Genomic DNA, 23040 nt, shown 5'->3' with positions numbered 1-23040 from the left:
TTCTCAAGTCTGATAGAAAGGACAAGCACATAGAGAATCTCAATGGTGTGCAATAAATACAGGGTGATATTAGAAAAAGAACACTCACTTTAATTTGGAAAAGCATCATCAAAAGGAAGAAATAGAAGGGTAGTCCAGGCAATGAAAATGGCATTTAAAAAGGCATGGAGGTAGAGTAAGAAAAACACTTTGGGGTCATGGCAAAACAGCTCAAAATGAGCAGATATGGGTAGAGAGATAGGCTGAAGCCTGATGACCAGAGTCTTTGAATATCATATTTTGAATTTTGGATTTTACCCTGAAACTAATAGAGAAGAATTCTTTGATAGATATTAAACAGAAATAAAAACATCAGAACTACATAAGGACAATGCTCTGGGGCAGTATGATATAGTGTCCATAAAACAATTGGATGTTTAATTGGCCAAAGTAGGTTGTGAGAAAAGTTACATTTGTGTACTTGGAAGAGACAGTAACCTTCTTCAAATGGATGACTGGATCCTTTTCTCAGTAGTTGCTCTCCTTGTACTTAGGACCTCCAACCAAGGGAAGTTGAAGGAGAAGGTGTTACTCTCAGGCACTATCTGAGCATTATTGAGAGTACTTGAGAACTTGTGGTTGTCACCTTTCAATTGAATACACGTCATGTGGGCACTTCCAGCTCTGCTGGCAGTAGCCAATGCAGATCCAAGAAAAGGGCAGTAACAATAAGAACTGCCTACACTATCATGGGAGTTATTAAAGATCTGACTGGGAAAGCTGTTTAATACATCTGCTCCTATTCTTTCATCTTGTTCAAATTGTGCCTGCATCAAATGTAAACTTCTGCTTTAGTTATTCTGCTAGTCAGCCATCTTCTTTCAACATAATCAGTATTTTTCTTCTTTGAATATAATCTTATTTTTCCAAATGAAATGTTTTTGTTATTAAATGTTTTTGTTTTATTACTTTAAAAAAGTAAATTTTATTTATTTAATTCCTTGAACTGGTAGCACATTCACATAGTTCAAGCATCAAAAAGTATAAAAAGATATACAGCAATGTCTCCTTTCCTCCCCTATTCTCTATCTGCCTATCCTCACAAAACAGGTAACCAACATTTTCAGTTTCTCATTTACACTTCCCAAGATTTAAAAAATATATATGCAAGCCAGTACAAGTATATTTTCTCTTCTTTTTTTTACTCCCATTGCAGTACACATTGGCACTCTTTTCTCCTCCACTTAAAAATAAATCTTGGAGGCTAGATGTGGTGGCTTACACCTATGATCCCAGCACTTTGGGAAGCTGAGGCAAGCAGATCACTGGAGGTCAGGAGTTTGAGACCAGCCTGACCAACATGGTGAAACCCCGTCTCTACTAAAAATACAACAAATTAGTCAGGTGTGGTGGTGCACACCTGTAATCCCAGCTACTCAGGAGGCTGAGGCAGGCAAATCACTTGAACCCGGAAGCAGAGGTTGCAGTGAGCTGAGATTGCACCACAGGACTCCAGCCTGGGTGACAGAACAAGACTCTGTCTCAAAATAATAATAATAATAATAATAACAATAATAATAATAATAAATATTGGAGATTGTATTAGTCAGCTCAGACATCCATAACAAAATACTATAGATTGGGTGGCTTAAACAATGGAAATTAATTTTCTTACAGTTCTGGAGGCTGAAAGTCCAAGATCAGGGCACCAGCATGGTCAGATTCTGGTGAGGGCTCTCTTCCTGGTTTTCAGATGGCTTTCTTCTCGCTGTGTCCTAACATGGCAGATAGAGAACCAGCAAGCTTTCTGGCATCTATTCTTATAAAGGCACTAATCACATCATGAGAGTCCCACCCTCATAACCTCATCTAACCCCAATTACATCCCAAAGGCCTCATCTCCGAATATCATCATCATATTGAGGGTTAGGACTTAAACACATGAATTTTGAGGGAGACATGAACATTCATTTCTTAATACAGATCTTTCCATATAGACACATAAAGAGCTTCCCTATTCTTTTTTACAGTTGCACAGTATACTACTGTGGCATCAAATACCCTTAATGTCAAAACTGGGAAAACTGAAGCTGTCCTTAATCATTTTTTTGCTAATAGGATCTGCAGAAACAAAGTTAGAGAGCTAGAGTCCTAGAGACTGAAAGGTGATGTTTCTGATGAGGTTAGACATAAACTGCAATTATATTCTGATGACTGGTGAAAAAGTATTAAAACTCAGGCAACATGTTCAGTGTATATTCATTAGCACGTCTTTAGATCCTCAAAATTTCAGCATTGTGAATCAAATACGGTTGACTTTGCTAATATGAAGATGCTGACTGTATTTGAAAATGCAAATTAATAAAGACATACAGCTATGAAATGTATTTTTGTCATGTCACTACTTATAAACAGTAGTCAACTTGCACCCAGCTGTTACTTACCAGGCATGTTATACAGGCCATTCTAGCCATTCTAAACATGTTTAGTGGAAGTTCTGAGAAAATGTTAGCATAGAAGATTTAGTGGTCTTTGTGAATAAAGTTAAAATTGTTATTCAGACCAGAAAAGGGAAAGAACTAAGGAACAAAGAAGGGAAAAAGAGTATGACCATAAAATACGTTTGGACAACCCTGCTGAAAGCAAAAGTAACAGGGTGTGTGCTATTCCAGCAGCCTGAACTATCACTGCCTCAAGGAAGAGAAGGCAGAGACAGAGTAAATGTCTGTAAAATATGGCTGAAATTAGATTCAGGGATAAGGAGGAGGAAAAAATCAATCCTGGAATTAGGGTTTCAAGCCTAGGTGACTCGGTAAAAGAGTAACACTGTTGGCTGAGATAAGGTGGAAGATATTTGGAGTGGGGTAAGAGTTTATTTTACTATACATTTTCTTTGGGGGCCAGTGGGACATCTAGGTTAAAATTATCAGCAGGCAATTAACAGAGGTTGAAGAAAAGAATGTGTTGGTGGTTTCAAGGAGGATTTATGAGAATCAGAGAGAGAGGGAGAGAAGGAAGGACAGAATGATAGAGATCACTCACATTTAGAGGTAGAAGGGAAAAGATGGACCTTGAAGGAAAGAGGAATGGGTAAAGGGAGAGGAGGCAAACCAAGGTAATGAGGTTACAAAAACCAAGGAAGGAGGATGTAGTTAACTGTGTCAAATACTGGAAGATAAAGTTATGAACCCCCAACATAGTATTTTAGGAGACAGAATCAGATTTTAAGACATTAGGTAATGAGTTGAACAGTGATATAGTAAAATTAAAAAATATTTTATATTGATGGTTTTTTGAAATGATCATGGAGGGAAGAAGAAAGACAGGATTATGATATTATTCCATATTTATATTCCACTTCAGAGTAACAGAGCACTTTCCCAAACATGATCTCATTTGATACTGTTTCAAGAGTTGGCTTGTGGTGGATAAGTGGAGAAAGAAGCAATGAAGAGAGAGAGTTAAAAATGCAAATAGAAGATGAAAGAATGAATGAAGTTAGTTTTCTAAGGAGGTGGAAGAGGGAAGTATTTAGTGCTGGAAAAGACTAGAAATACCTCTAATTTTGAGACAGAAAAGAAGAAAAAGTGAGTTCATGAAAACATAGGAATAATTTGAGGTAAAAATAGTTTAGAAAGATTCATGACTAAAAGACCTGAAAGTAATCAAGGTAACCTTGAATTGAGGGCTGAACTGGCAGGAGAAATGTGAAACCAGTGGGAAAATAATGATGTTGGCATAAAAAGTCAAAACACTGACTCTTCACCCAGTCACAAGCTCTCCATATCTCTAACACAGTATAATATAGTTCTCCCACTAATGTAATGATGAGTGGTCATTGAACCACTGGAGACAAGGGCAAACAGTTCAATGTCTTAAATAAACCCAGCAAAGCCATTAAGCAAAGTTCATTCACTATACAATCCAATTTATAAGTCTGCTTTGAGTATCACTCCCCCAAGCCCATGCTACAGGAAGGAAGAGCATTAAGCAATCTGTAAAAATAATGCTTTCCAACAGGACAAGACAGCCTGCAATTTTTCAACCAACAGGGATGTTAGTCTGTGGTCCAGCCTTTAGTCACTCTCTTTAGAAAGTTCTGCTTTCTCTAAGATAATGCCCAAATGTTTATAACTTCCTTCTTTAAATAGTATGCATATTAAGAAATAAATTTAAGTCTGTAGTCTATGAGATAACACAAGTGGGGGACAAAATTATGACAGACCTCCTTTCCTGGCTGAGCAGTCCATGTGACATGTCTGCTCAGGGCTCATGGCATCTCAGCCAGACATTCTGAGATTCTGGCCTCTTGGCTGCTTGAGCCAACTCTACCATTAAAATATTAATTTATCTATTATAACTCATTGAAGGTAAAGGTTATGATTTTTGCTTGCCCAATACACTTCCCTCTATTCTAATGACAACAGTAACATGTACTCTTTTTTTTTTTTTTTTTGAGACAGTCTTGCTCTGTTGCCTAGGCTGAAGTGCAGTGGTGTGATCTCCACTCACTGTAACTTCTGCCTCCCAGGCTCAAGCGATCCTCCCACCTCAGCCTCCCAAGTAGCTGGGACTACAAGTGTGTACCATCATGCCCAGCTAGCTTTTTTTGTATTTCTGTAGAGATGAGGTTTCACTACGTTAGCCAGGCTGGTCTAGAGCTCCTAATATGTCGTGTGCTCTTAATTGGGCCAATTATATTACTCCATCTTCCTGGCTTGGTGATTGGCTTAGGGAAGAGTATGTGACCTAAACTGATTCAATGCAAGTGATTCTTAGGATTGTTTTCAAACTGCAGACAAAGACAAAGAAATCCTCTTTCTTTGCTGGTAGAACTGCTGTTAGGATGAGATGAGAGATCATAGTTGCTAGGATTCATGTTCCCCATGGCATGGAGAAAGCTCATCTGCAAAGAGAACTGGAAACATACATCAGAAACAGAGAGTATAAGCCCTAAAAGTGTACTTGCCACTGAGTCCAGACATCCATAGGACCAGCTGTCCACATTCTGTGTTTGGGTGACATCAGCCAGCAAATTCTCTTTTTTGTGTGATCAAGTTGGAATTCTGTCATTTGCAAAGCAGCCCAACTTCTACACAGAATGTCTTATACTTACAAGGTGCCCAATAAACATATATTGGTTATCTGGTTGGCTTGATGTCAGTGTTTTTTCTGTATCTTTTCCTTCTGTACTTTGTACTCTATACCCTCATTCTCAATAAGCCTTGTTCAAAACAAAGTCTGCAGTTTGCCTGTAATAACTAGGTGCCCTAACCCCCTATACTAGCATGAGGAATATGTCTGTGTTTCAGTTTCCTAATTTATAAAATATGGCAAATAATAATAGCAGCTACTTATTTAGTATCTACTAAATTTCAAGTGCTGGTCTAACACTTAACATACATTATCCTAATTCTTACGGCAACTTTATGAGACATGCATAATGAACCTTATTTTGTGGATGAGGAAGCTGAGATGCAAATGAGATTAAATGAAGTGACCAAAGTAATACAGCTTGACTGGCAGAATTCAGATTCATACCCAGGCTTGTCTGAGTCTGTGTTCTTTTGAATGTCCTATGATGTCCTACTTATTCAAAAAGGTTTTGTGTGTGTAATAAGATAATGCAGGTAAAATTGCTCTAAAAATAGAAAATGTTTAGAAATCATTCTCTAATTAACAATCAAAAAATGCAAAAATGGACTCAAATATTAACAAGGAAGACTTAAGAGGAACATTGTGACTACCCAAATTGTGGCATTAGAAACAGTAATAGAAAAAAATAAATGTTGAATCTCATATAAATGTGAAATTTTATGAAGAAGGAAAGTGCAGCCAGGATTCTGTTCCATTTCTGAAATCTCAGTAAAACTCGAAAGGACATAGGTAAGCATTGCTAAGCTAGGGAGAACTAGATCTCACTTCTCATTTTCCTCATTGGACCATTGATATCAGCACGTGGAATTCCCTTTGTGGTCCTGTTGATGGACAGTATTTATAAAATAATGAACATTCTGACTTACAGATCTGAATGGCAATATCAGTAATGTTTAAAATGAACAAACATATATACTTACACTGTCTATGTAGCATTAAGATATATATAAACCTAATTTTTGTATAAGTTTAACTGAAAGAAACATAAGGCCAAGTCTATGTGTTAAGTGACATTTTGTAGTAAAACCCTTATGTTTTTCAGCTTGTAATTACTCTTTCGAACAATTTCAGGGGAACCAACCACATTATGAACTGTCTGTTTTATGTCCATTTTCTTCATTAGACTATGAGTGCTTTGGGTACAGAAACTGTGCCCTACATATCTTCTTACCCTTAGAATCTAGCATAAATAAAACTTGGCATATGTCATGAAGGGTTGCATTATCACTTTATGGGTCCTGGAAACTTCTGCCTTCATGGGCCCCTTCCTTCATTAAAAAATATTTAAAATTACATTTTATGATCATGCTGGTATGAAAATGAATATATTAATATTATATATACTTTCTTTGACCTAAAATTTTATCTTTTTCTTCTGATTTTAAAATAAAAAAAAATTTTTCTTCTGATTTTAAAAGACTGTTTTTATAGGCCTCTAAAAGTATCGTGGGCCCCAGGTGCTATGCCTACCTTGCTTAGGGATAAGTCAGTCAAGTCCTATGTGTCAAATATATTTTTGTTGACTGAATGAAATGAATAAATGACTTAAAGTTAACTTGGTGGTAGTAATTCTTACAGCTTCTATTTTGGAGTGACTTTCAGCTTAAAAAATTTTTCAAAAGCAACTAATTAATAAAATCACCACAACATACTAATATTCATTTAATCTGAAGCCAACTATTGAAATTTAGTACTGTAAACAAAATTAAAACCCAAGGGCAGTGTAGAAGGCTGTCAAAGTGGCAAAATAAATATTTTAAAATAATATCAGAGGTTGCTCCAATATTGAACAAACATAGCACACCTCTTAAATAGAGAAATTTAAATATTTTCTTTTTAAAATTCTGACATTCCAAAAGAGTCAGTTCAGAAGGTAGATACTTTAAAAAATGTGGGTTTATACTTGGAGCCACAAGGTTATTGACTAGAATTTAGTTAAGCATGTGCCTGGAATGCTAGACCTGCTGCCTTTCACAACATTGCTTTTGGAACTCAGCATCTCTCCACTGTTGCTTCCAGAGACAGCTTTTTAAAATGGAAAATTGATTGATGAAATCTTAGGCATGAATACATGCTAACGCATCTAATAAATTAAAATACTGTCATTTCATAAGAAAGGTTTATTGGCTAACTGTATATTTCTAGTAATTCAAAGTCTAGTGTTTAATTTACAGAATGAAATGCAGAAATCAATTACTTGGTCAGTAGTAAGGTGAAATCGATGTTCAAAAGTATGTCTTGGGATGCCAACAGGCTGACTTATCCACTGACTTCAAATGTAGAAGGTCATATCTGAGCAGTTTTTTCCCCCTTCTGAATGTATTGAACAATGTCCAGAATATGAGGAAGCATCTTTGCATTGTCTGGATGGGGTTGTGTGCAGATTAATATCTGGATAATAATTCAGATTTGCCCTTCCAAAAAGGATATCACACATATAAAGTAGTGCTAGTATTTATAGGATGGGCATTTACCAGAACAGCTCTTAAAGGCTACATGATAAAATTGCATTAAGGCTGCCTAACTTAATTAACCATAGATACCGAAATGAATTCAGCTAATGGATTCTGCTTCCCCAAAGAGTACTCTCTCTTAATAATAATTTTAAAAGCAAAAACATGTTTTTCCTCCTCTTTTTCATAATATGTAGCCACCTGACCAAGAGTAGAGTTGGGAGAGAGACTGTCCCTACCACCCAGGAGACAGCAGGAGGGAGAGGTCACCTAGTGATCACACTCCTGCTTCTCCTCTCCAAGGGCAAAGGGCTGCCTCAGCAGCTGTCACATCCTGCTGCCCTTTGAAACAGAAAACCAGTCTAGAGTTTCACACTTATCTCCTGCTTTGCATTACCAAATTGGCAGTCTTGCTAGACCCTAGTAAATGCCTTTCATAGATGAAGGTGGTGAACGCTCTAGGGAATGGTGAATGGGGAGGGCATTTGCATTTGGGAAGGGGCAGTACCTGGTTCAGCTGTCTGCCATCCATCAGATGGTTCTGCAGATGAAACAAGCACAGAGGAGGAAGAGAACACAGAAGGTCACTTGGTCCATCTCAGGCAGGCAGGCAGAATCATATCTTTGTGCACAGTGAACCATAGAGTCTTGTGAGGAGGTTGCTAGTCATACAAAGGCACATCATGAAAGACTTCAAAGATCCCCATTGTGGACTCACAAATCACAGTTACTCAACTCACCTTCTAGTCAGACTAGCCCCTGTTTTCTCACATTTCCCATACCATGTTCTACTTTTGCCATCTTACTGCTCATTAGCAGTTCCAGCAGAGGGCAGGCAGGGGAAAGGAGAGGAGTTGTATATTATAGCCAAAGATCTCTTCTGAACGTGTTAAGGCAAATTTTCTGAATTACTTAGAGCAACAGATGCCTTTCTGTCCAATTTTTTTTTCTTTTTTTTTTTTTTTACTGTCTATCTGTCTGTATAGGTATTTCTAGTTTTCAGGGTCTCCTCTCTCAAGGAATTTACAATCTGGCTTGGGAAAGCAAAATGAAGACACATGAAATAATGAGAAAGCCATGCCATAAAGCCATCCCTGTTATTCCAAGCAAAGTCATGGGTTTGAAGAGAAGGAAGAGAGGTCTTCATACACTGAAGTTGGTCATAGCATTTGTACCTTAAAAATATAAATTGAAGTCAATAATTAGTGCAGAGAAGTGAGACTCAGCAAATGGGCAGATGTAATTGTTGAAAATTCTCTAAACAGGCTTGGGTAGCAGTCCCATAGAGAGGACTTGTAGGCATCCAGTGAGAATGTGGTTTTTGTAAGACAAAACCACATTCTCTTTTGTAAGACAAAAGATCTCAGTACCAAGCCTTTGCCATGATCAGCTGGAGTGAAGGGGCTGGGACACTGAAGATTGGTTGGCATTCTGGGAGGAAAAATATTCAGTATCTTTCTATATCATTCATTAAGGTCTGTGTGACAATGTCATGAGCAATTCACTACTGGGAGGTCTTCATCAGATAAACAGGGCTGCAAAATTCATGGCCAAGGAATGTGGGCTGGAGAGACACTCCCAGCCACAGCTGCTACCTGAACACCCAGAGCTGGCTGGGAACCAAGGAGACATGCCGAAACCAGGAGCCTCAGCGACGAGTGGCAACGTTACAGACGCTTAATCCTGAAATGAAAAGTAATTGCTTCTGGCTTAAAGAATAAAGGAAAAACAAGATCAGCCTTGGCTGGATTACATTTTTTTAAAATACAACCATGCTAAAGACCGGGTTCTGCTACTTGTCTGGTATTTGAAAATGTGAGGAAATGGATGTTTTCTGTCAATGTAATTTAAATCTATCCAGGAGTATTGACATATAAGAACACTTGAATGCAAGTACATTTTGATTAATACAATTAAATAAAATGTGTTTACTTCTAGCTGTAAAGGAGGACATCTAAAATTTAACTTACCTAATATAAATTTAGAAGGTCTTTCTTGAAAATAGCTCTTGCTTTGTATTTTGAAGCATTTCCTACTGAAAAGTCTTGGCCAAAGTTACCAGAGCTCCTTTTCCACACAGATGAAACTGCAAATGGAGAAATATGGAAGAAGAGAGAGGGGAAAGGCATTTTAAAACCTCTAATATATTTCTGTGATGAAATAGTCTTCTCTAGAGAGAAGAGAATTCATGAAAATTCACTAAGGAAGAGCTGCAAGTTTAAGTTATTGTTAGAATAATAGAAAGATGACTTTAACTCACAACTGAGTAATGATATTTGTGTTCTTACTTGTTTATCCCTCAAGACCTACAGAATGGCAAATGTCAGGAGATGTTCTGTATATAGAGTCAGTATCTTCCTTGAAAGCAAGAGAGCAATGACACAGAGTAAAAACAAAGTAAGAATAAGAGGAAAACAAATCTTTCCTTTCTAGTTCCAATTTTTAAGTTATATGTATTAAGATATTTGTAGCAGACTCACAATGATGTATGGCAAATTAATTGAATTATATCTTGTATCCTAGAACTGAAGATGCTTTGTTTCCTGTTTGGTTGAGTCATATGAAATTGTCTACACAAATAGCAATTTCATATAATTTAACCTAATACCATAAACCTTCACAGGAATTCATCAACCAATAATAACCAGTAAGAAATAAAACCTAGCTGGTTTTCCTGCCATCATTCTGCATGAACGCTAATATTATAAAGCTAATATAACACATACTATCTTCTTGCAGGCCTTAACATTGAGGACATTCTGCATAAAGGAATAAAGGCTATTTACAGACAATGTTCACAGTTTGTGTTTCTGCTTCATTAATTCAAAACAGAAAAAAAATAATTCTTATACCAGAAATGTTTTGGATACCACCAGGATGACTTAACCTAACAGAACAGCACAATGACTGACAATTGTGTCTGCTTCTTGTGAGCTCAGACTGATGAACAACTGGAAGGCCAGCCACAGGCCCAATAACCTGATGCACAGTGATCACAAACATAAAGACTTATTTAAATAAAAGGTGTCATACAGCTCATGAGGTAAAGAAACAGCTACAAATAGCACTAAGAATGCAAAAAATGGCTGAGTTGTACTCTGTATTGGTATTATAATACACAGCTGGTGACCCAAAAACCCACGGTATTTCCAAAGGCGAGGGACTATGGTACTTAGTAACACTATGCAGATTTAAAAAGAAAAGACAGCAGTCCTTTTTACAGCAGTGCTCTATCATTGTCTGCCAAGAAAGGGTACTAACTGTTAAATTGGCCCCAACTCTCTTTTTCACATTGAACATGATTCAGATGTTAACTTGGTTTCCATTATCATTACAGAAAATTTTTAGATAATCTTGCTGTTCTTGCAAAATACAATAATGTCCAAAGGAAATATAAATTTAAAGTATAATGTGAACATATATTTTAACTGAGATACACAATGATTGCAAACATTTAAATGATTAGGAAGTACATATTTATGGTATGTTGAATGCAATTTTAACTCAAATATGATACTTGCAGATTTAAGGCAATCTGTTCTCTACATAAAAAATAAGATTATAAAATGTAACATAATTATACTAATGCAATTTCTCATGTTATATATTAAATCATCAATGACACATTTTCTTTAAACACCAGATGACCTTGAGAGGAGCAAAGTTCTTTCTTCCCCCTAAGATTTCAAGTAAAGAGTCATCCTTTACTACTTGCATTTTGCTTTCTCGTGATGGAACTAGAATTACTGACAATTCAAATATAATTACCAGCATCTCTTTGGGTGAACTAACCCCCTAGTGTCTTAAAACTTGCCTTCCAAAAGGAAATATATCTCTTCAAATTATACTTCATTAAAAGTGAAGCTTAACGAGCCTTTAAAATACAGTCTTAAAGTGGTTTCATTCTCCCCATCTCCTTGCCAGTATTTCCCTTGCTCTCTAAGCATCCTTCTCTTCTCCTTCTCCAAGGTGAATTTTGAAGAGATTCTGAGGGATAGCCAACAGGACTATAGCAGTGACTTCCCTCAAGGATTGCTTCATCCAACCCAGCAGGTAGGGCCTGTAAAGGACTTCACATACGACATTTGGAAAATACAGTAATCAGAGTAAACCTAGGAAGTTTTCCAGAATTGCTCTAATATCAACCTTTATTTCATTTCTTTTAAAGACAATTGATTATTTAAAGCAAAAATAATAAAACTTATCGTGGAGCTGTTAACTTATGTAGAAGTATGACAATAGTGCAAAGAACATATTGGAAAACAGAAAATTTGCTTTTGTAGGTTTTTTATACTACACATGTAGTGATGTGAAATCATAGTAGATTCTGCTAAGCTAAGGATACACATTTCAGTCCCTAGATCACCCAAAATAAAACAACAACATATAGTTTTCAAGCCAATAGAGAAAATAAAATGAAATATTAAAACATTTTCGAGCCCTGTGTGGTGGCTCATGCCTATAATCCCAGCACTTTGAGAGGCTGAGGTGGGCAGATCACTTGAGGTCAGGAGTTTGAGACTAGCCTGGACAACGTGGTGAAACCCTGCCTCTACCGAAAAAATACAAAAATTAGCCGGAGGTAGTGGCGTACGCCTGTAGTCCCAGTTACTTGGGAAGCTGCAGTGGGAGAATCGCTTGAACCCAGGAGGTGGAGGTTGCAGTGAGCAGAGATCGCGCCACTGCCTTCCAGCCTGGGCGACAAAGTGAGACCCTGTCTCAAAAAAATAAAAATAATAAAAAAAATTCTCAACAAATTCAAAAGAAGGAAGAAAAGGAGAAAGAAAGGAACAACAACAAGAGACAAAACAAAACAAATAGATGGGAGAAAATAGCAAAATAGTAGCTGTAACCTCAAAATCGAACAAAACACTCCAATTAACAGGCAGAGATTATCAAACTGAATAAAAAAACAAGAACTAATGCTATAGAGTTTATAAGAGAGATGCTTTATGTATAAAGCATAAGTATAAACAAGTTAGAAGTAAAAGGGATAAAAAAGAATATATATATTTTTAATTTCATTGATATACTTGTCTGTCTTTTTACTATACCACAATAACTTTATTAATGTATCTTGAATTTAACAAGATCCCTAGGTAATTCATATATACATTAAATTTAAGAAATAATAAGTAGATAGCCCTTTTGAGGTATTTAGCAATGATAAAAAGAAACTTCTTGAGGCCGGGTGTGGTGGCTCACGCCTGTAATCCCAGCACTTTGAGAGGCCATGGCAGGCGGATCACAAGGTCAGGAGTTCGAGACCAGCCTGGCCAGTATGTTGAAACTCCATGTCTACTAAAATTACAAAAAAATTAGCTGGGCGTGGCGGTGCATGCCTGTAATCCCACCTACTTGGGAGGCCGAGGCAGGAGAACTGCTTGAACCCGGGAGGCGGAGGTTGCAGTGAGCCGAGGTTGCAGTGAGCCAAGATCGCACCACTGCACTCCAGCAACAGTGAGATTCCATCTCAAAAAAAAAAAAGGAACTTCTTGAATTGTTACCAATTAGAGTGGAATATCAAGTATTGATTAAGCCACTTACCTAAGGTTACAGAAGTGGACCAGATCCCAGATTTCCTGATTCCCAGACTATTGCAATGTGTACCAAAAACTCAGCTTTATAATTAAGTTTTACTCATTCAATAATAGGCAAGGAAAAAAGTAATTTCTATTTACCCACATATTTACCACTTCTAGCACTAGTCATTTTTTTATGTTGATCTGAGTTTCTATCTGGTATCATTTCCTTTAGCCTGAAGAACTTCCTTTAATATTTCTTACAGTTTATGTGTACCATTGATACATTTGGTTTTTGCTTGGCATTGTTTTTCATCTTCCCCTTCCCATTTCTTTCTCTCTCTTTTCTTTTTTCTTTCCTTCCTTCTCTTCTTCCTCTTTCTTTCTTTTCTTTTCTTTCTTTTTCTTTCTTTTTTCTTTTTTTCTTTCTTTCTCTCTTTCTTCCTTCCTTCCTTTTTTCCTTCCTTCCTTCCTTCCTTCTTTTCCTTTCTCTCTCCCTTCTTCCCTTCCCTTCCCATTTTCTCTTCTTTTCTTTCTTTCATTTTTTTAAGGGATCTTTATCTTTCACTAGGTTTCTCATTCCAGGTTGACAGGTTTTATTTCTTTTAGCACCTTAAAGGTGTTATTCAATTCTCTTTTGGTTTATTGATAAATCAGCATTATTGTTCCCCTGGGTCTTGCGCAGAATGAGTCTTTTCCTCATACTGCTATTAAGACTTTTTTCTTTGATCCTTGGCTTTCATAAACTTGGTTATAATGTATCCAGGAGTGGTTTTCTTTGTTTTGGGGTTTATTCAGATTCTTAGTTTATGGGTTAATATTTTTCACCAAATTGGGAATTTTTTCAGTTATCACTTCTTCAAATATATTTTCTGCCCCAATTTCTCTTTCATCTTTTTCTGGAACTCAAGTTTCACAGATGTTAGGCCACCTCATACTATTCCACAAGTCAGTGAGGCTCTGTTCATTTTTTTCAGTGCTTTTTCCTCTATGTGCTTCAGCTGAGATCGTTTATATTGCCCTGTCTTCAATGTCACTATTTTTTTTTCTTCTATGGCATCTATTTTGCTGTTAAGCTCATTTAGGGATTTTTTTTCATTTTAGGTATTACATTTTTCAGTTCTAGAATTTCTAGCTGGTTTTCTTTTATACTTTCCATTTTTCTAGTGAGAATTTCTATTTACTGGAGTCCATATTTTCTTTAAAATTTTAAACATATTTATAAGAGTTGTTTTAAAGCCTTTGCTTGCTAATTTTAATGTATCTGCTATCTCTGAGAATGTTTCTATTGACTTAAAAAAATCTGTTGTGGTCATGCCTCTTCACATATCTAGTAATTTTTGAATTGTATGCTAGACATTAAACACTACATTATCAGGTCTGGATTTAAAGAGTGTTAAGTTTTGTTATGTTAATTTACTAGTGGAGAAGCTTGATTTTTACAAAGCTGTTTTTAAACTTTATATGGATGAACTTAGTATAGCCTTGAGTCCAGGGCTAGAGTAGCCCTCCTCCTACTGCCTGGCCTTTCTGGGTTCTTCACTGAAAACCCCAGGGAATCACTGAGAACATCTCCACTCAGAACATCTACATCTCCAGTTTTGTGCACCTTCTGGAATCTCCATCCAGCTTACAGCTCCCCAGTAGCTATTTGCCACCAGACTTTGTAGAGTCTCACCCAGAAAGTGAGAAGCTTAGCATTTGTCCAAAGACTTTATAGTACCCATATGCAGATTTCTGGACCTGTTTCTCTGTGCAGCTTTCTCTTCATTACCCTGACCTACAAATTCCAACCACCTCAATAGCCCTGAACTGTGATCTCTGCCTCCTCAGAACAGTAAAGCAACCATTATCAACTTGGGCTCCATTTTGCTATGCCTCCAGGAAAAAAGACAAGGTGACCAAGAGTTTCATCTCATGTGTTTCCCTTTTCCCAGGGATCAAAGTTCAACACTGGGTGAATTCCAATGTCTGAAAACAGTTGCTTCATATATTTTGTCCAGTTTTACAGCTATTTATGGCAAGAGGGCTGGTACTAGTAACTTCATCAAAGCCAGAAGCAGAAGTCCTTCACACTGGATACTTTTGCTCATCATCTCCTGTTTGAAATTCTCCCTTATTTTTACTACTCTAATCTTGATTTTCCTCCTAAATTTCTTATTATTCCTTCGCTATCTTCTCCTCCTCTTTATCCTTTAACCATGCTTCCCATGCCTAAATTATATCCATTCTTTAAGACCCAAAGTTTCTCCATAAAGCTTATCCAGTCCCCTATGCTGGAATTTATGCCAGGTATAAGTATATATGAACATATATGAACATACTTAACACTTTATTGGCACTGCTTCAGACAGCACTTTGCACTCTCTGCCTTTCGAATGATCATGTCACTTCCATATTGTAAACTCTTTGAAGACATGGACAATGTCTAATTTATCATTGTTTCTTCCGCAGAGCTTAACACAGTATTCCTCTATTCAGCTTTAATTCTGATATGGTGCTACTGGTGGTTGCCCAACAATGAGAGGAAACAACATTTGCTGACTACACCCCACACACTCTGCTAGATGCTTTGCACATGTTATCTTGCTTAATTCTTGAGAATCATACTGAAAAGTAAACACAACCAAATGACAACAAAGCCAATGGCTCTGACTGAGATCACACATGCTCAACTGCTGGAATTTCAGTTCTTTGAATCCTTTCCTTTCTCCTGGGAAAATGTGACACTTTTGAGGACCTCCTTGCTGCCCCTTGCTTGTCACTGCCATCACTGCCCCCTTCTCAGTTTCCTCTGGCTTGAGCCTGGTGAGAGGCTGCTTCCCTTGTTAGTACCTCCCTAAGAAGTTTTTCTTGTGGCACCACCAGCACTGCTGCTTCCACCTATCCCTGCCGCCACCATCACTGCCATTGGAGCACTGGGCTGCTCCAGGCCAGGCAGTTTCTCACTGCAGCCTGGCCTGCATTAAAGAGTCCTCTTTTGCTGCTTCTCTTCTGGGTTCTCCAGAGATAGCCCTGCCTCTCCTGCCTCCTACCACCTCTGTCTGCAGAGCCATGGGGAAGCCCTGGAGGAGTCACACTACCAGAACACTCGGTGCCTCTGCCTGCCTTTGTCTCCTGGGGTCAGATCTGCTTCACCTTCAGCCAGATTTTCTCACTATCCATAGCTACCAGTCAGTGGATTGATGTCCCCCTGGTGGTGGATCTCATTGAACAAGGACTCAGTAAATTGTTAAGTGTTTGCTAAGAACTTTTTATGTGTATGGAATCCTATTAATTGTCAAGAAAGAAGTTAAAAAAAAAAAACAACAACCAAATTAATAATTTAAAAACAAACATTTTGTTTGATAAGAGTTCCTTGCTTTAAAAAAGTTGAAATATATTAGACTATATAGATGTTCTTTATCTTTTGGTTTGTTCATTTGTTTGAAATGGAGTTTCACGCTTGTTGCCCAAGCTGGAGTGCAATGGTGCAGTCTCAGCTCACTGCAACCTCCACCTCCTGGGTTCAAGTGATGCTCCTGCCTCAGTCTCCTGAGTTGCTGAGATTACAGGTATGCGCCACCAGGCTAATATTTTGTATTTTTAGTAGAAACAGGTTTTCACCATGTTAGCTAGGCTGGTCTCGAACTCCTGACCTCAGGTGATCCACCCACCTCGGCCTCCCAAAGTGCTGAGAATACAGGCATGAGCCACTGCACCTGGCTGATGTTCTTTAAAGTTCATTTATCTATCTATCTATCTATCTATCTATCTGTCTGTCTGTCTGTCTGTCTATCTATCTATCTATCTATCTATCTATCTATCTACTAAGCCCATGAAGGTACCAGATTCTGTTCCCAGTACTTGGAATACAAGATAGACAGGATGCCTGCTATCATGGAGCTTCCAATAAACACACAAGCTAACATCACCTACTGATAAGTACAATATTGGACAGTGGTAAGTGATGAGAAGAAAATAAAGCAGGAAGATGGGATAGGAAATAGTGGCAGGAAAACATGAGATAGGAAGGTGAGGGAAGATCTCTGAGGTGACATCTGGGCTAAGTGGCAGGTGATGATGGGGGAAAGAGCAGTCTAGGGAGGGAGAACTTCAGTATTGCTGGAATGTAATGATCCAGGAGGTGAATTACAGGGGATGCGGTCAGACAGACAGACTAGCCCAGATCAGGTTGGGCTTACAAGTCCACAGTAAAGAGTTTGGATTTTATTATAAATACAGGGAAAGCATTGGAAGGTTTCAAACAGGACTGGCAGGCTGTGATGATATTGCTCAAAGATCGCTTTGGCTGCAGTGTAGCCTGCATTGTAGGGAAGCAAGAGCATAAGACCTCAAGACTCCAAGACCCATTAGGAGCTGTCATAACCTAAATAAGAGATGATGGCTCTATAACTCCATGAAATAAATGTGTGTTTTATTAGATCATGCCCTCTGTTGATAGCCCACTGTACAGGATACTGGATCTACTGTATAACAAAACTAGATGACAGGGTCATTGGCCTCAAAGACCTTTCTGTAATTCAAAGGAGATGACAGGTAAAATTAAAGAGAACAAAGGGTGATAACTTATTGAGGCAATAAAAAGTTGGCAGAGATGAGCAGGCTCTCAACAATAGTCTTTGGCTGTGATAAAATCTCCTGGGTCACTCTTCTGAATCACCATAGTGCTACAGAAGAACCAAGAAAACCATCATTCAGATTTTGAATCACAGTAACATAACCAAGCAAACTACAAGCAAAATATGAATATGATTGTTACATATTTGCTGAGCACTTAGAATGTTTTAGACATTCTAAGTGCTCATGCTCTAAATGAGTCATTTAGTCCCCAGAACAACACTGAGACAGTGATTATCATCCCCATCTTCTAGATGAAAAAATCACAGCTTAGGACGTGGTGACTTGCCCACTGTTACATACGCTAAAAAGCATGAGAACCCATCCTCAAACCCTGACTAGTCTGCTTCCAAACCCAAGCTTATAAGGATGATGGCAGTGTCTTCCAGGGGTGCCTGATAATAAGAACTACCTGTGGCACTTGTTAAAAATACAAATACCTATCCTCATTCCCTACCCCATGCCAGACCCACTGAATCAGAATTTCCAGGGAGGGGTCTGGTAAGCTATTTCTTTTAACAATGGCCCTCAATGATTCTTTTTCTTTTCTTTTTTTTTTTTTTTGAGGCAGAATTTCACTCTTGTTGCCCAGGCTGGAGTGCAATGGCGTGATCTCGGCTCACTGCAGCCTCCGTCTCCTGGATTAAAGTGATTCTCCTGCCTCAGCCTCCCGAGTAGCTGAGATTATAGGCACACACCACCATGCCCAGCTGATTTTTTTTATTTTTAGTTCAGACAGAGTTGCACCATGTTGGTCAAGCTGGTCTCCTGACCTCAGGTGATCCACCTGCCTTGGCCTCCCAAAGCCAAATATTATTATTACCGTATTATCTTTTTCTAAATATCATAATTATTCTTATTATATGTCTTACACCAGAGTAGGCCATACCTAACAAAAAAGAAACACAGATAAATGGAGAATATAATACAGAGGAACAATCAAGGCAGGTGATAGCAGACACTTCTAGGAAGAAGTAAGTTTTGAGCTGAATTTTGGAAGGCCTGCTAGGAGGGAAAAAGTGTTTCATTAAAGAAAGGCATGAAAGAGACAAGAATAAGAGAATCAGGTGCATACAGTACTGATAGGAATTGACGTCCCAAAGAGAGAAGGTGATTTGATTCAGTGCACACCCCACTGCTCAGTTCTTACATAGGTTCAAGCAGGTTTAGAGCACTTGTGGTTTACTGAACCTGTCTATATCCTTGGCCTGATCTTGACCAAGATTGTGCTAGAAGGGGAATCCTTGAAACAATACTCTATTATCATTATCTGAGATTAAAGGATCAGAAAGAATCCTGATTTGAGAAATTTTTGTTTTTTAAAACTAAACTTATTTACCTGACTTCCTACAATAGACAAATGATCTCAAAAGAGAACCTTACTTGGAATATTATAATAATAGAAAATTTTCTTTAATTGATTTATAGACATTTTTAATACATTTTAAACTGGATGTCATAGAAGCCATGTCCTAAATTCTTCTATAGCATTACCTTTAACAGCCTGCAACTTAACCAACAGATGTTCATTGAATGCTGACTTTACACCAGACACTGTGAGCAGCTCAGGGGAGACAAAGATGTATAAAATGTGGCTATTAATCATGAGGATTCAGAATCCAGTGGCAGAAGACAAACAACCAGATATGTAATTCCATGACAAGTTCTAGAAGGAAGGTTGTACAAATGAATGGCTGGAGTGCACTAAAGAGAGAGCCCCTCAGTCTGCCTGGGCCTGACAGGGCAACATGAATGGTCTTGCCTGATGGGTTTTGAAGTGTTCACCAGATTTCACCAGGAAAAGGATGCAGAAAGTCTTCCCACCATGGAGAGAGAAGGAAGAATGACAAAGAGGTCAGTGTGAAAGAGTGAGCATTCAGTCCCATGGGTTATCACAGAATCACACTCTGCAGTTCACAATTTTTTCATTCTGCAGCAGTTTTTTTAAAAAAATAAATAACATATTAGCATTTAAAATAGAGCAGTATTAGTATACAAATCTTTTTTCTGACTTAATGGAAACAAAGATTTCACAACACTTGGCCCACATCCTCTCACAGCAACACTCACCTGGTCCCAAGTAATAGCTGCCCCCTTCAGACAGGGCTCCTGATTCCCAGTCCACCCTAGACCCACACCCTAAACTACTTTATTCTCAGCCCTCTATGCGGGCATTTGAGTTTGTGACCCAGGTAGAGCTTAGGCTATGAGGCGGTAGGAGAACACCTTGAACAAGGATGTGATGTCAGTGTAGCTTGAAGCAAAAGTGTGAATGGCCTTGCTTGCTAAGCTTATTCAGACTTTACCATGTGGGTGATGAGGAAGGGAATGACTACTGAAAGAGTGAAGCAAGGTAGAGAAATGGTGACAACTGATTTTTAGGAAGCTGCCTCGGATAGATGGCTTGGAGGCATTTAGACTGAAGACAGAAACATAGGAGGCCACCACAAAGGTTCAGGTAAGAGGCGATGAAGAGCGGTAGTTAGAGAATGACCACGGGGATAGAAAGGAGTGCCAGAGGCACAAAAGAAGAGGGGGTAGAGGCATAAATTCTTTTCTAAATTGTTTAACATGAAACATCTAGAAAATTGGAAAGAACAGTAAAATAAATATCTCTACAATCTTTTCAACGTAGATTCAACAATTGTTACTATTTTGCCATATTTGATTTATCTTTCCATACACACACAAATATATATATGTATGTGTGTGTATATATATTTTGAAAGTTGTTGAAATCATTACACCTCACACCTAAACATTAACACCTAAATATACATCTTCTATAGGACAGATGCAGTGGCTCATGCCTGTAATCCCAGCACCTTGGAAGGCTGATACAGGCAGATTGCTTCAGCCCAGGAGCTTGAGACCAGTCTAGGCAACATGGTGAAACCCTGTCTCTACAGAAAATACAAAAATTAGCCAGGTGTGCTGACATGCACCTGTAATCCCAGCTACTTGGGAGGCTGAGATAGAAGGATTGCTTAAGCCCAGGAGGTTGAGGCTGGAGTGAGCCGTGTTTGTGCCACTGTACTCCAGCCTGGGTGAAAAAGTGAGACCTTGCTTCACAATAAATAAATAAATAAATAAATAAATAAATAAATAAATAAATGGCATCTCCTAAAAATAAGAATTTTCTTATACATAACCACATTGTCATTATCATTTCTAATAAAATTAATATTAGTTCCTTAATATCATATAATACCCATGTTATTTAATATATGCTCATATTCATGTTTCCCCTAAATGTTTCTAAAAGTTTTAGCTGTTTTTATCAAGCTAAGAGTCCTTTGAGGTTTTCGTATTTGGTCATTATGGCCTTTTAGTCTCTTTTAACCTGGGACAGCTCCCCCAGTCCTTCTCCCTACATGAAAATGACTTTTGAAGGAATAAAAAAAAATAGTTGTAGAATATCTCAAATTCAGATTCTTCTGCAGGTTTCTTTGTAATTTGATTTTTCTTTGATTCCCTGTAACTCCTATTTATTTGAGTTTAGGCCTGCCTAAAAGCTTACTTAGATTCAGGTTAAGCCCTTTTGGCAAGAATACTTAATAAATGATTTCATGAATTTCATCTGTACCCCATCAGGAGGAACATAATGCAAATTTGTCCCACATTAGTGATTCTAAGGTTGATCACTTGGTTAAAGTGGTGACTGCCAGATCTTCTCCTTTGTACTTTCCACAATTAGGAAGTGACATGTTCTGTGATGCTTTGTAACTGTGTGAATAACCTGTTCTGCAATAATCTTTTACAATTAAAGATCCTTGCCTGAATCAATTATTTCATTGGGAGTTGCAAACTAGTAAATTTCAAATATTATCACTCCTTCATTGGCATTCTTCTCTAAAGATAAGTTTTCCCTCATCAAGTAGATGATATAAAATTCCTTTTAAAAAGGCAAGGTAAGATAGGCCAGGATGGCCAAATAGGCCACTTGGTCTGCAGCTTCCAGTGTGATTGACGCCAAAGACGGGTGATTTCCGCATTTCCAACTGCAGTACCTGGTTCATCTCATTGGGACTGGGTTGGACAGTGGGTGCAGCCCATGGAAGGCAAGATGAAGCAGGGCAGGGTGTCACCTCACCTGAGAAGTGCAAGGGGCCGGGAGATTTCCATTTCCTAGCCAAGGGAAGCCCTGATAGACTGTACCTGGTAAAACAGGACACTTCTGCTCAAATACTGAGCTTTTCCCAAGGTCTTAGCAACCGGCAGACAAGGTGATTCTCTCCCCTGCCTGGTTCAGCAGGTCCCACACCCACAGAGCCTTGCTCATTGCTAGGGCAGCAGTCTGAGATCAATCTGTGAGGCGGCAGCCTGGCTGGTGGAGGGGTGTCCGCCATTGCTGAGGCTTGAGTAGGTAAACAAAGCGACCAAGAAGCTCGAACTGGGAAGAGCCCACCGCAGCTCAACAAGACCTACTGCCTCTAGACTCCACCTCTGCGGGCAGGGCATAGCTGAACAAAAGGCAGCAGACAACTTCTGCAGACTTAAACATCCCTGTCTGACAGCTCTGAAGAGAGCAGTGGTTCTCCCAGCCAGGTATTTGAGCTCTGAGAACAGAAAGACTGACTCCTCAAGTGGGTCCCTGACCCCCGTGTATCCTAACTGGGAGACATCTCCCAGTAGGGGCTGACTAACACCTCATATAGGCGGGTGCCCCTCTGGGATGAAGCTTCCAGAGGAAGGATCATGCAGCAATATTTGCTGTTCTGCAATATTCGCTGTTCTGCAGCCTACGCTGGTGATACCCAGGCAAACAGGGTCTGGAGTGGAACTCCAGCAAACTCCAACAGACCTGCAGCTGAGAGACCTGACTCTTAGAAGGGAAACTAACAAACAGAAAGGAATAGCATCAACATCAACAAAAAGGTTATCTACATGAAAACCCCATCTGTAGGTCACCAACATCAAACACCAAAGGCAGATAAAACCACAAAGATGGGGAAAAACCAGAACAGAAAATTCTAAAAATCAGAGCACCTATTCTCCTGCAAAGGACTGCAGCTCCCTGCCAGCAGTGGAACAAAGCTGGATGAAGAATGACTTTGATGAGTTGACAGAAGTAGGCTTCAGAAAGCCAGTAATAACAAACTTCTCTGAGCTAAAGGAGGATGTTCGAACCCATCACAAGGAAGCTAAAAACCTTGAAAAAAGATTAGACGAATGGCTAACTAGAATAAACAGTGTAGAGAAGACCTTAAATGCCCTGATGGAGCTGAAAACCATGGCACGAGAACTTTGTGACATATGCACAACCTTCAATAGCCAATTCGATCAAGTGGAAGAAAGGGTATCAGTGA

At 38.6% G+C, this 23040-nt stretch overlaps 1 protein-coding gene across 19 annotated transcripts in view; it reads right to left on the bottom strand.

Moving 5' to 3' along the window:
- DDAH1 (dimethylarginine dimethylaminohydrolase 1) overlaps positions 1-23040 on the bottom strand; it is a 266616-nt gene that overhangs the window by 168014 nt on the left and 75562 nt on the right. For 13 of the 19 annotated variants that reach the window (XM_063653377.1, XM_063653399.1, XM_063653345.1 and 10 more), the window contains 3 exons: positions 9560-9675; positions 8098-9272; positions 1655-1754 (listed from right to left, as the gene is read on the bottom strand). The gene's annotated coding sequence lies outside the window, so the exon portion shown is untranslated. The remainder of the gene's footprint in view (positions 1-1654; positions 1755-8097; positions 9273-9559; positions 9676-23040) is intronic. The other 6 variants (XM_063653371.1, XM_063653325.1, XM_063653340.1 and 3 more) reach the window with 4 other exon arrangements.

The sequence above is a fragment of the Pongo pygmaeus genome, chromosome 1, assembly GCF_028885625.2.
Source record: "Pongo pygmaeus isolate AG05252 chromosome 1, NHGRI_mPonPyg2-v2.0_pri, whole genome shotgun sequence".
Lineage (NCBI taxonomy): Eukaryota > Metazoa > Chordata > Mammalia > Primates > Hominidae > Pongo > Pongo pygmaeus.
The sequence above is the reverse complement of the archived record's forward strand: the minus strand, read 5'-3'. Positions and strand labels throughout refer to the sequence as shown.